The following is a 13,483-nucleotide window of genomic DNA, read 5'->3' as shown; positions in this document are numbered from 1 at the left end:
AACACTGCCTGGCGCGTAGTAGGCACATCATAAATATGTGAATGAATGAGCATATTGAGGAAATTCAGGACTCTAACCAAGAATTTGCGTCTTTGGAGGAGATCTTGTTTTGAAATCTTGAACGGAACTACCACTATTCAGCACCTCAGAGCCAGTCTTGGCTCTGAGTTTTGCTATATTTGGGTAGAAAGAAATCTTTCTAGAGTAAACATCTTCTATTCCCTTCTAAAAAGGGTGCATTTTATTTTGCTCCAGCCAAGCCCTGTGTGCTCAGACAGGTGTCCAGGATTCAGCTCCTGTCACAGGTTATATCTGGCAGAAGTGCTCGTGCAACAACACAGGTGCTTTCTACCGAGTCCATTTCAGGGCATATAAATAGACTGCAGATGAAAACATGTCCGTTGGGAACTTTTCAGAGCCTCTGTATTTTCTTAACTTGCTGACTTGATGAAGTTCAGCTAGAGGGAAGGAGAGACTGTGCACAGGTGGGGGTGTTATTCCCTGTGTCAGTACGGCCGCCAGCAGGCTCAGGATTTTCTTTGGTGCTTTCTCCTGCCACGTCCTCAGTCAGGGAGACAGAGCACCTCTTGCCTCTTGACCAGGGATTCTTGGATGGGGAGCATTGGTGTAACTGCAAACATCCATTTTCCAATTGAGGCTGAGCAAACTAATAGAAAGGATCTATAAAGAACCTCTAGAAAAGCAGTTTCCCTCTCTTCACTCTGGCCTTCATAAAGTAAAGGGTCCTTATGGTGAAACCAAGTGGCTATGGCTTTTGCTGTCCTCTGGTTTAAGCTGAGTGTATCTTGTGTGTTTACCTGGAAGCAGCCACTGGCAAGGAGAGCAGTGGCCGGAGCAGGGGCAGGGCTGTGACATGGAGCCCACGCTCCTGAGCACACCTCTGCCCCCCACATCCTGCTGATGCACCACGCAGACCTGCCTAGTGCTCGACTCTGGAGGTGAGAGACGTTGCGTGGCAGCTGTGTCTAGGCCCTGTGTCGCTCACCAGCAGCACGGCATGACAAACGCTGGCCTCCCATCTCCTTCTTTACTGGGTCACTGATGCATGATGTGACTTAGGACCCCACTGCCATGCAGTTTTCTGTCCCCTGTGTGGCTGCATCCTGGCTTATTCAGCCAGGCCTCTAAAGGAAGAATGTTTGAGCCACTTCTGCCCTGCCATTGTAAGGAATAGATTCCCAACACATGGGCTTTTGTACCTATCCTTCCTTCCCTGCAGTTTTGATCCAGCAATTCTGAGGCTTGGTGGGGGACTGCGATTTGGACACAGAAGCACTCCCCACCCCAGGAGTGTGTGGGGACACAGTGGCTATACAGAGCCTGCTGCAGCGGGTGGCTGGGTGCTGGTGCCTTCTGGCTGGCCTCCCTCCATCACCCTCACTTCCCTGGGGTGCACTCCATTTTAAAGGGCTGGCACAGCTACTCCAGCTCCAGCTGTGTCTTCTGAGGAGCCTGAGTTTTTTTTTTTTTTTTTTTGAGACAGAGTCTCACTCTGTTGCCCAGGCTGGAGTACAGTGGCGTGATCTTGGCTCACTGCAACCTCAGCCTCCCGGGTTTAAGTGATTCTCCTGCCTCAGCTTCCTGGGTAGCTGGGACTACAGGAACCTTCTACCACACCCGGCTAATTTTTGTATTTTTAGTCAAGGCGGGATTTCACCATATTGGCCAGGCTGGTCCTAAACTCCTGATCTTGTGATCCACCTGCCTTGGCCTCCGAAAATGCTGGGGTTACAGGCGTGACCCACCACGCCCAGCTGGGGAGCCTGATTAAGACACCTGTGTTCTTATTTCCACATCTGCAAAAGGGAGTTACTCTATGATCCACCTGCTTCACAGGGCTGTGAAGATCACATGCCTTAAACGTATCTAACACTGCCTCGCAGAGTGAATGCTTAGTAACTCTTCTGCTCAGCGTTCATCAGCATCACAGGAAGGGTGGTAGGAAAGACTTTTTGAGGAGGAATTAAGTGTCCAGTGGGTGGAAGTGTCCAGGGGGTGGATGGTGAGGCTGTTAGTGTAGGAGCTTGAGGGTCCAGAGGGCAGAACTTTGGCAGAGGCGATTTTTCCCACAGTGAAGGGTTACCATGGTACAGGGTGCATTGATTGCATTTTCCTTTTAGACAAATGACTGGGAGTATTGACGATGCTCTCTCCCAGTCCTGGATCTGTTGTAGCACTCATTCGTAATAAAATTCCTGGTTACGTATTTGCCTTCCTGGAGTGCTGAGGAAGAGGTTTCTTTATTGAGAGTGGGCAAGAACAGTGCCCCAGATGGCACGTGGAACTGAGGACACCGCAGTGGACACAGCGCCCGCAGGGTAGGAGGGAGGAAGGCTGTCCAGTCCTCATCTCTACCACCAATACCAGATACCAGGGCAGGATCTTCCACTTGATGAGGTATTAGAGTTGTGATCTCCAAAGTGGAGGTATGGGCCCCCATGTGTGCTTCGTGATCCATTTGGGATAAGGAGGAAATGAATACATTTGGGAAGATAATATTTATTGTATTCTTTCCAAAGTTCTTTTTGTGGTCGGGTGTGGTGGCTCACACCTGTAATCCCAGCACTTTGGGAGGCTGAGGCAGGCAGATCACTTGTGGTCAGGAGTTCGAGACCAACCTGAGCAACATGGTGAAACCCCGCCTCTACTAAAAATACAAAACTTAGCTGGGCATGCGGCAGGTGCCTGTAATCCCAGCTGCTTGGAGGCTGAGGCATGAGAATCACTTGAACCCTGGAGGTGGAGGCTGCAGTGAGCCGAGATCACGCTACTGTACTCCACGCTGGGTGACAGAATGCAACCCTGTCTCAAAAACAAACAAACAATGACAAAAAAGCAAAGTTCTTTTTTTGTGTGTAGTGTCTGTAGTGTTCTCAATATACTAGTAACATGTATAATATACTCTCAATATACTAGTTATATATATATATGTATAAAAAAATACACATAAATGAATGTATGAAATCGGAAGTGGAGGTCTCAAGTCTTTGTGGAATGGGGCTGTGCTGTGGAGGTTCTCTTGAGTCCCTGCTCACCAGTGCAGGTGGTTGTGAGTCAGGTCCTGCGTTGGTTTTGTTCTGGCTCATCTGTGTGCCTCAGAGGGCCTGACGCTCCTCAGGCCAGAGTGCATGCCTGAATAGAGGAAAATCTTTCATGAAGGTTTTCATAGCAGGGGGTTGGGAAAGGGTCCCAGGTTTGGCGTTGTTAAAAATGTAGAAATAACAAGGGTTTCAGATTTTTATTTACTGAAAAATCAAAGTAAATGAGATACTTATTTTTGTTCGAGGTTTTTCTTCCGGCATGGGCCTTTGTGTGGCCTCTGTATTTATGTGGTGGGAGAGTGGTGGTGAGTGGAGATTTCTAAAAATTGGGAGGGTATCTTTGATACCTTTTGGGTTTATCGCAAAGCCCTGTGGAAATCCTGACCATGATACAATTTTATATGGTTTTTAATTTGTAATCATATGTTATTAAGAAGCAGAGGGGCATTGATGTCGAAATGTAAGTTAATAGGGATTGTAAAGATGGGATTCATTTTGCAAATTTGCCTTGGGACTCCTCCCAAGGGCAACTCCTCCAAACCATGAATTGGGTTATCTTAATAAAAATGTTAGGTTTCTTGATCTCGGTGTCAGTAGCACTCAAAAAACATGTCAGAAAAAAACTATGTGTGGGTGCTTGTGTCCTAGAGTCCTTTCCTTCCGTCCATTTGTGGGAAACAGAGTCAGCCCTTGCACATGCCATGTTATTTGTGTAGAAGTACTTGCAAGCAGCAGCCAGAAAAGCCGTTTCTCACTTTGTCATTTAAAATAACAATCAGTTGATCTTTTTTTTTGTTTTGTTTTGAGATGGAGTCTCACTCTTGTTGCCCAGGCTGGAGTGCAATGGTCCAATCTTGGCTCACCGCAACCTCTGCCTCCCGGGTTCAAGCGATTCTTCTGCCTCAGCCTCTTGAATAGCTAGGATTACAGGAACGCGCCACCATGCCCAGCTAATTTTGTATTTTTAGTAGAGATGCGGTTTCACCATCTTGGTCAGGATGGTCTCAAACTCCTGACCTCAGGTGATCTACCTGCCTCGGCCTCCCAAAATGTTGGGATCATGGGTTTGAGCCACTGCACCCGGAAATCCGTTGATCTTTAAAGCAAAACTAAAAAGTCAGAAATTAAGTTAATGACAGCAGCTTTTGCCTATAAGACAGTTAGATTTCAATCTATATTTTACTATATATTTAGTGTCCATGCAGAAGATGAAATAATTTATTGTTTTGTAATTAATTTGCCCACATGTGATTGTTTCTTACAAAATTAAAATGTTTTAGCAGCGTGTGTCACTAATTACTTTAAAACATCAAATTTTGCCTTTCTATGTAATGAATATTATTAAATATTATGTTAATCCTAGGGGGCTTTTAAAGTTATATATTACTGTGAAAGGAATTGTGAATTGAAAAAAAATGGTAGGGAAACATCAACCCACAGGATCACATCTGGCTGTAACTTTTGTTATAAATTCAGTGGTGTAATGGAAATCACACATGGCTGTTTCTTTAGAATGTGAGTTTATGTACACTTTATGTGGCAAAACATCTGTCAGTCCACGGGGACAGTTGATCCACATGGACTTTGAGCCTGTCATAGAAGCCTGAGAGCCAGGGCAGGGAGGGAGGGTTTGCAGAGGAACAGGCACAGGCTGCCCTGGCAGGGACAGGTGTCTGGAGAAGCCAGCCCACCCACCCCCCCTTCTTCCCCTCTGGGAACCTCAGGTATCTCGTCATCCAGGGCTTTCTCCTGGTTGGGGTTCTGCGGGTGGCCCTGGCTGAGGGGCATGCTCTCCCTTTCACTGTCCTCTGTGCATGTGTGTTTTGGATCTTTGGACTGAGATAAGTTCTGTTCCCAGGGCTGCAAAGAACCTGCCTCACCTCCACCTGTGACCTTGCTAGAGCAGAGGTACAGCCCGTCCCCATCCAGCCTGGGGAGCCTTCTGCCCTAAGCCTGGTGGCAGTTTGCCTGGTGGGTGTGGCTGGGTGTGCTGGGGTCAGTAGCTGGGGAACAGCCCCTGCTCTGGGTTTCTCTGGAACCCAGTTCTTCTGGTTCTCCCCTCTCCAGAGCTATTTAACTCCCAACCCCGACCTGCTTTCCCAGGTCTTTGAAAGCAGGTGTGGATACAGATGCGACACTAGCCTTATAAAGCTGCAGTGAGGCTAAAACAGACGAGCACACGGTTAAAGGACTGGGAGCACGCACAGAAAGGGATCAGAAATGCCCCCGGGGTTCTGCTGTGTAGACTTTCTTGAGTGGGGCATCAGAAGTGCTGCCACTGGTCGTCGGGCATTGGGCTGCTGTTGCATGCCTCTTCAGGAGGCCTTCACATTGGAAATGTGAGCATGAGTGACCTACTGAGGGCCAGAGGCCTCTGGGCGTTCTGGGATGAGAAGGAAACTGCACTTGACATCTAAGGCCTCTTCCATCCCACAGTTGAAAATGGAATACATTTATGGGATATTTCCTATAGATATGAAATCTAATTTTGTATGCACATATGTATGCGAGAGAACAATATAATTAACCTTTGGTGTACACTTTAACATGGTATATTTTGTTTCATCATAAAACCCACTTGCCCTCTACCTCAGCTGGTGGGTTTTGATGTTATTAATGTGCATTTAGAAACATTTAGTTCATTTTTCTTCAAATGTTAGGGGTTGCTTTTTTTTTTTTTTTTTTTTTTTCTTTTTTCTTGAGATGGAGTCTTGCTCTATCGCCTAGGCTAGAGTGCAATGGTGCAATCTTGGGTCACTGCAACCTCCACCTCCCGGGTTCAAGTGATTCTCCTTCCTCAGCCTCCCGAGTAGCTGGGATTACAGGCGTGCGCCACCATGCCCGGCTCATTTTTGGATTTTTAGTAGAGACAGGGTTTCGCCATGTTGACCAGGCTGGTCTCGAACTCCTACCTCAGGTGATCCACCTGTGTCGACCTCCCAAATCGGTAGGATTACAGGCATGAGCCACCACATCTGGCCAGGGGTTGCTTTTTAATTATATTTTGTTTTGCAACTATGTAAAACATCTAACTGTTACATAGAGGTGTCCTCATTCTCTGTGCCCTGTATGGCTGCATCCTGGCTTATTCAGCCAGGCCCCTAAAGGAAGAACGTTTGAGCCCCTTCTGCCCTGCCGTTGTGAGGAACAGATCCCTGACACATGGGCTTTTGCACCCACTCTTCCTTGCCTGTGGTTTTGATCCAGCAGTTCTGAGGCTTGGGGGCTGCGATTGGGACACAGAAAGCATCTCAGAGGGACCAAGCTCAGATAGACCTGGGCTGGCATCCTGGCACTCTTCCTCACTGGTTTTGTTGTCTTTTGACAGCGACATAATCTAGGTTTCAGTTTCATCTTCTATAAAAGTGGAGTAACAGCACCTCCCTTGTGAGCTGTCATGAAAACTGGTTGGGACACTATGAACCTACCACAGTGCCAAACTCATGGTTAGCATTCCATCAACTTTAGTTATCTCCTGGCCTTATTTGAAATGGGGATCATACTCCTTATGTAAACTGTTTTTGTATAGGAATCATATCAAAATATTTGCTAGTTGCCAAGAAAGTGTTAGTGACATTGTGTCATTATCGGCAGCACAATCCAATAAAACCAGTCTGGCCGGTTCTCTCTCCCAGGCCTTGCTGGGCAGCCCTTGAACTTACGGTCAGGACTGCTGGTGCTGAAACCAGTGAGCTGGACAGCCACTCCTGGGAGCTCTTCATCCTCCCAGGTACTAAAGCTTCAACTGAAAGCACTCAGGTGTGGGCTCCGTAATTCCCCACCAAAGTGGGGACCTCCACCTACTGTGTGGGAAAAAAAAGAGCTTTTTTTTTTTTTTTTTTTTACTGTTTTATTGTCTTGGTTCTTGGCTCAGGCCCTTGCCAGCACTTTCCAGGGCTCCTGAAATGCTCTTCTGATTTCCTTCCTCCAGCCTCCTACTTTCCTTATCCACCCCCCATATTGCTGCCAAAAGCGATTTGTGAAACATATCCCACTGACCATTTATCTTCCTGCTTAAAACAATCCATTTGCTCCCTCCTTCTCACACGTGGGAGTGAGTGTGAGACCTCGTGGGCCCTCCTGGCCCGCGTACCCTCGCTCACAGAAGCCTGGGGCTGGAGGGTGTCTCTTGCACCTTTCCCCAGTACAGTGTAGATGACAGGTGCTGTTCACAGGCAGGACCTGCTCCCAGGGCTGCTCTTGGCTTTGGGGGGGGCTTCCGGTGAGCTGGGGGGAACTCCCCAACTCCACACACCACACCACTTTGCTATTAATGAGAATGTGACTGGCGACACCTCCATGTCTCCTGACATCACGTCAGGGGCTCCACTGATTTCAGTTCTACCCACCCTGGCATGGAGACGAGGCTAGTCAGTGCCTCACCTTGCCCACTCACCTGCTGGACAGTGACTCCTTTTTCCAGACGCAGCTCAGGGCTGCTGCTAGTTCCAGTTCCCAGGCTCCTGGCTAGGTGGGTCTCACTGCCTCCGGGCCCTGCCCTGCCTCCTGCCAGGGGTTGCTGGTAGGGGGTGGGCAGTGAGGGAAGGACAGCTTCTTCAGTATTGCCCTCTTCATCCTTATATCCCAGCACTCACTCCACAGCCACTGAGACTGCCCTGGGACCAACTCCCTGGCCCTTGGTTCATGCTTTAATACTGGCATGTCTTCACACACATCTGTCATGTAAATCACTTTGATTGTTTGCCCCAGACGTCCATGTGATGATGACTACATGGCAAATGTCGCCATCAGCGCCCTGTTGGTTTGCAGGCATGGTGACTTGGTGCTGCCTGTTGTGATTTCCCGGTGCAGTCTTCCTGTGCGCTGTTGCTCGGCTGTCCTAACCGGGCCATTTTCCCTGAGGGTCTCAGACCCAGTCCTGAGTCACAGAAGTCGTTTCCCACGGCCACCTCACTATGGAACTGTTCGTCTTGTCCTACTGACTTCCTCTCTTCAGTTTCTGACTCTGACATGGTTTCTTCTGGAAACTTCCTTTTCTGACCTTCTCAGCCAGGGGTTCCCTCCTCACTTTCCTGTCACCTCCTGGGGCTTCTTTGAAGACTCTGCCCCTGCTTGAGACATTTGGGTTCCCAAGTGTGCCCCTCCTCTCCTGCACCTCTTCTTCTGCCTTATGTTCTCCTCGAGGATGTGGCCTCCTGGGGCTGGGCCACTGTCAGACTCCAATTTGGCTCTGTGCCCGGAGCCAGCCATGGCTGCTGTGCGGTGAGTGCGGTGAGCCTGGCAGGAGCGCTGCCACTGGCCACGTTCTTCCTGCACTATCAGCACGGGCTCACCCCTCTGCAGCTCCATCCCAGCCCCTCTCCCGAGCAGCTTTGGACTTGCCTGCCCAGAGGATGTCTCACAGAACCTGGAACTCAGCATTCCTCAGGCTGCCTTCTTCTTCTTTTTTTTTTTTTTTTTTTTTTTTGAGGTGGAGTTTTGCTCTTGTTGCCCAGGCTGGAGTGCAGTGGTGCAATCTTGGCTTGCTGCAACCTCCACCTCCCAGGTTCAAGTGATTCTCCTGTCTCAGCCTCCCTAGTAAGGCAGATGCCACAATTCCCAGCTAATTTTTGTATTTTTAGTACAGCAGGGATTTCACCATGTTGGTCAAGGCTGGTTTCAAACTCCTGACCTTAGGTGATCTGCCTGCCTCAGCCTCCCAAAGTGCTGGGATTACAGGCATGAGCCACCACGCCTGGCCCCTCAGGCTGCCTTCTTTCGACACCTCCAGGGCCTGTACCACTGGGCTTGGTGCATCCTCCCTGTCAGGCGTCACCTCTGATTCCTCCATTCCCTCCCTGGTGCATCAACTCTCCACCAAACATCTCATCACACTGCTGTGTTCTTAGCTCAGCTGAAATCACCATTGATGTTTTGTGCTTTGCAGTAACTTTCGACTCTATTCTCACCTTCGTTCATTCATTGCACAGATATTTACTGTGGGCCTTCTACTCACCAGCATTTTATGCCCTGGGAACCCAGCCATGAATATGACAGGTGAGGTCTCCCTGCAACTCTAATACATTATGTTCTAGTGGGGGAGATAAAGAATAAATAAATAAATATAAAGTATAATTTCAGGAAGTGATAATGAGTTGAAAGAGAGTTTCAAAGGGTTGCAGTTTTTCTTTTTCTTTTTCTTTTTTTTTTGAGATGGAGTGTTGCTCTGTCGCCTAGGCTGGAGTGCAGTGGCGCACGATCTTGGCTCACTGCAACCTCCACCTCCTGGGTTCAAGCGATTCTCTTGCCTCAGCCTCCCGAGTAGCTGGGATTACAGGTGTGTGCCACCATGCCCAGCCAAGGGCTGCGGTTTTGGATGGGCTGTCAGGAGAGCTTCTTTGAGGAGGTTTTGCTGTACATGGACCTCAGTGAAGAGAGAAGTAAGCCGTCTACAGTGTACAGCAGCATGTGCACATCTCCTGCAGTGGGACTGAGCTTGGTGTGTGTGAGCAGCAGGAATCAGGCAGTGTGGCAGGAGTAGTGGGGCGCTAGGGGGAACGGCTGGAGGTGAAGCAGGAGAGGTGGGCAATGGAGAAGGGGTGTGGAGGTTTATAAAGTTCATGAGATGCCCTGAGAATGTTTTGGGGAAAGGCAGGATGTGATCTGAGCCCACCTTCCTTATCCCTCCAGAGAAGTCATGGCTAAATGTAAGTGCGATCTTGTTATTGCCCTGCCTGGAGTCCTCTGTGGGTTTCTGCCACCTCTGGGATAAGATCCAGGCTCTGCTGCCTGGTCCCTGCACCCTTTACATGGCTGCCCTGCTGTACACTGTCAGGCCCCAGCTGCAGCTTACCTGCAATCCCAGTTCTTCACATATCCCACAACCTTTCCTATCTTCTCCTGTAGAGACCCTTCCTTCTGCTAGATATGTCCTTATCCCATTCTGCAACACTTAGCTCAACCAGTGCCTCAGGATTGTCCCCTCAGGCCACCACCCTCTTTCCTAGAAAGAGCATCTGCTCTTATCTGGAGCTCCACAAGCATTGTATGTGAGCCTTTCTCATGGCACAAGCCTTGGTGTCTTGTGTTTGTTTATCTGTGTTTCCTACCAGCGGTGGACTTGCATCAGGGAGGGATCCTGTCATCCACATTTGTGGATGTTCAGAATCTATCTATCCCAGATACTGACCCATGGAAGAGAAATAGTAAGTATCTTTTGAGTGAATGAAAGGATGAATGCAAGTCATGTGATCTTTCTCCCTTTTTATTTTCAACGCAAACTTTACATATTATCCTGTTCTATAAATGAGATAGACAAGAGCCACTTCATAATTTATTTTAGATCTTTAAAAATAGTATACGGTCTTGGCTGGACGCGGTGGCTCAAGCCTGTAATCCCAGCACTTTGGGAGGCCGAGACGGGCGGATCACGAGGTCAGGAGATCGAGACCATCCTGGCTAACACGGTGAAACCCTGTTTCTACTAAAAAATACAAAAAACTAGCCCGGCAAGGTGGCGGGCGCCTGTAGTCCCAGCTACTTGGGAGGCTGAGGCAGGAGAATGGCGTAAACCCGGGAGGCGGAGCTTGCAGTGAGCTGAGATCTGGCCACTGCACTCCAGCCCGGGCGACAGAGCGAGACTCCGTCTCAAAAAAAAAAAAAAAATAGTATACGGTCTTGATAGAGCGAGCACCATCTTCCCCGTGTGGTAGGGTTGCACATGATCAGTAGCTACAACTCGAGAAAGATGACGGAGCAAAAGCAAAGAAAAATCCCTTTGGTTCCAGAAAATCTCCTGAAAAAGAGGAAGGCTTATCAAGTCCTCAGAGCCACCCAGGCAAAGCAGGCACTTTTGGCAAAGAAGGAGCAGAGGAAAGGAAAAGGGCTCAGGTTAAGTGACTGGAATCATTCTTATATGATTCCTGGTGGCAGAAATGTGACAAGATGCGTCTCAGACGACTAGAAGTGAGACCTCATGCCTTGGAATTGCCAGATAACTTTCCTTGGCCTTTATTGTACACATTGAAAGGATTAATGGCGTGAGTTTACTGGTGCAGAGAACCATGGCAAGACTTCGCCCAAAGAAAATTTTTAGTGGTGTCTTTGTAAAAGTCACCCCCCAGAACCTAAAAATGCTGCGTATAGTGGAAACTTATGTGACCTAGGGTTTTCCACATCTGAAGTCTGCCTGTAAACTCATTTTGAAAGGTGGACGAACCAAGGTCAAGAAGAAGACCGTTTCTCAGATGACACAGTGATGAGGAGCACCTGGGGAAGTTTGGTGTCATTTGCTTGGAAGACCTCATTCATGAAATTGCCTTCCTGGGGAAGCATTTCCAGGAGATCTCATGGTTTTTGCACCCTTTCCACCTCTCAGTGGCCCATCATGCTACCACAAATAGAGTGGGCTTCCTCAAGGAGATGGGCTCACCTGGCTGTCGGGGTGAACACATCAATCAGCTCATCCACCAGCTGGACTAGACCCAGGTGAGGCAGGGCTGAAAATTGCCCTTGGGCTGATTTTTATGGGCCATGCCTTGCCACTTAAAAGTTCTTTTTGCAGTTACTAGTATTCCTACCAGTAACCTTGAGATTGGGTTACTCTTTTTTTATTTTTTTTGAGCTGGAGTCTCACTCTGTCGCCCAGGCTGGAGTGCAGTGGCGTGATCTTGGCTCACTGCAACCTCCACCTCCCAGGTTCAAGTGATTCTTCTGCCTCAGCCTCCCAAGTAGCTGGGATTACAGGAACCCACCACTGTACCTGGCTAATTTTGTATTTTTAGTAGAGGCAGGGTTTCACCAATTGGTCAGGCTGGTCTTGAACTCCTGACCTCAAGTGATCCACCCTCCTGGGCCTCCCAAAGTGCTGGGATTACAGGCATGAGCCACCGCGCTCGGCCGAGATTGGGTTACTATTAAGAGTAACCTTGAGATTGGAAGGAAAGAGGAGGCTGGTACTAACAGATGGAGACCTGCTGGGAGCAATGAATGCCTGATTAGGACATTGGGCTATGCATAGCCTAAGAGTTATAGGCTTAAAGATGTTGAGTAGCAAAAAACTGTGTTGCTGTGGTCATTTAGCTGGAAATGGGGAAGGAATAATATTAATAACTGATTTCAAAAAGGACCTGAAAATGTGAATCATTTATTTTGCTGAAGAAATCTTAACTTTTTTTGCAATTACTTTTTATTGCTGTTGTTATTACTTTTAGGTGCCACACTGCAGTAAATTTTTATCAGTGCAGTAGAAGCATATGTTTTTGCTTTTTTGGGGAATTTTTATCAAGTATCTTCAGAGAAGATTATTTACTTCTTGATCTTCAAAAACTGGAAAGGAAGGGTCAAAGAAAAGACAGTAGGTGACGTTCATGGCAAGCACCTGTCATCACAGTCCAGTTCTAAGGAAAAATTCCAGTGTTTTCTACATTGGCTGCCGCCTCATCTGAAATCAGCACATTCCATGGAGGAAGGAGTCCTGTTTTGTTGTGTGGTCTGTCCTAGGGTTTAATGTTGGTAAATGAGTAACTCTAGCATTTGTATAAGGCTCCCTAAGATTCCTGCAGCAATCAACCAAGCCCAGGGACATAATTGAATCTGGAGATTCCTGGGGCTTTGTTTTGAAAAAGACTTGAAATATACATAGGAAGAAAAGCACAAAAATAAATGTTCACTTGTCTCTTCAAAAAGCAAAAAAAGTATATGTTTTTAACCATTCATTGAAGAGTCATACACTTTTAAATAATAATAGTTTCTTTTAATTTGTTTACGGTAGTCAGTTATAACTGTCTTCACTAATTAAGTGTTGCTTCTAGTTATAAAAAAGTATATTTTGAAAAGGGCTATCTTATTTCCAGGAAAGTAATTTAAAAATTAGCAAACAAGTACACTGTATTACAGGTAAATAAATAATGCATTTTCTTTGTTACAGCAAATACACAGTGTCCTAAAGCTTAGCTTTAATGTTTAATTTCATTAATCAAAACATTTCCTCATTGATTATCAATACCTAATTGCAGGTCTTATAGGAATAGACAGGGAAGATTTCATCAAAATCTGAGTGAAATTTTAGTGTTTTTGTGAATCTGTTTTTTTAAAGATCAGATTATTTTACTAAACATTAAAATGGCTCTAGTGTGTAAATTCTTTCATATTTTGTGTGATGAATGCCAAATATTAGCAATATTTTTAGAAAACAATTTTAATTGAAATATATTTTTATGTATACATCTTATAAAATTATGTATATTTATATATAGGTTTATCTATAAATGTACATAATCCCAGAATAAGTAACTTGTTCTCAAATGAAAGCATATTCAACTTAAACATTGAAGTGTATAAGCCTACCTTTCTTATGCAGAATGAACCTTTGCATATTGCTTAACAGTATTCTGGATATACCAAATTAATTCCATGATTTGTAAAATCATGGTGGTGCCTGACACAATTCAGCGTATGTGTCCACTGTGTTCTATTCCTCT

The 13,483-nt window shown here is 46.7% G+C and overlaps 1 protein-coding gene and 1 pseudogene across 3 annotated transcripts in view; both read left to right on the top strand.

Moving 5' to 3' along the window:
- COBL (cordon-bleu WH2 repeat protein) overlaps positions 1 to 13,483 on the top strand; it is a 303,066-nt gene that overhangs the window by 46,265 nt on the left and 243,318 nt on the right. The gene's annotated exons all lie outside the window — the stretch shown is intronic.
- LOC111555720 lies at positions 10,723 to 11,483 on the top strand (annotated as a pseudogene).

The sequence above is a fragment of the Piliocolobus tephrosceles genome, chromosome 8 (genome assembly GCF_002776525.5).
Source record: "Piliocolobus tephrosceles isolate RC106 chromosome 8, ASM277652v3, whole genome shotgun sequence".
In the NCBI taxonomy this organism is placed as follows: Eukaryota; Metazoa; Chordata; class Mammalia; order Primates; family Cercopithecidae; genus Piliocolobus; species Piliocolobus tephrosceles.
Note: the sequence above shows the minus strand (reverse complement) of the source record. Positions and strands in the feature narration are given on the sequence as shown.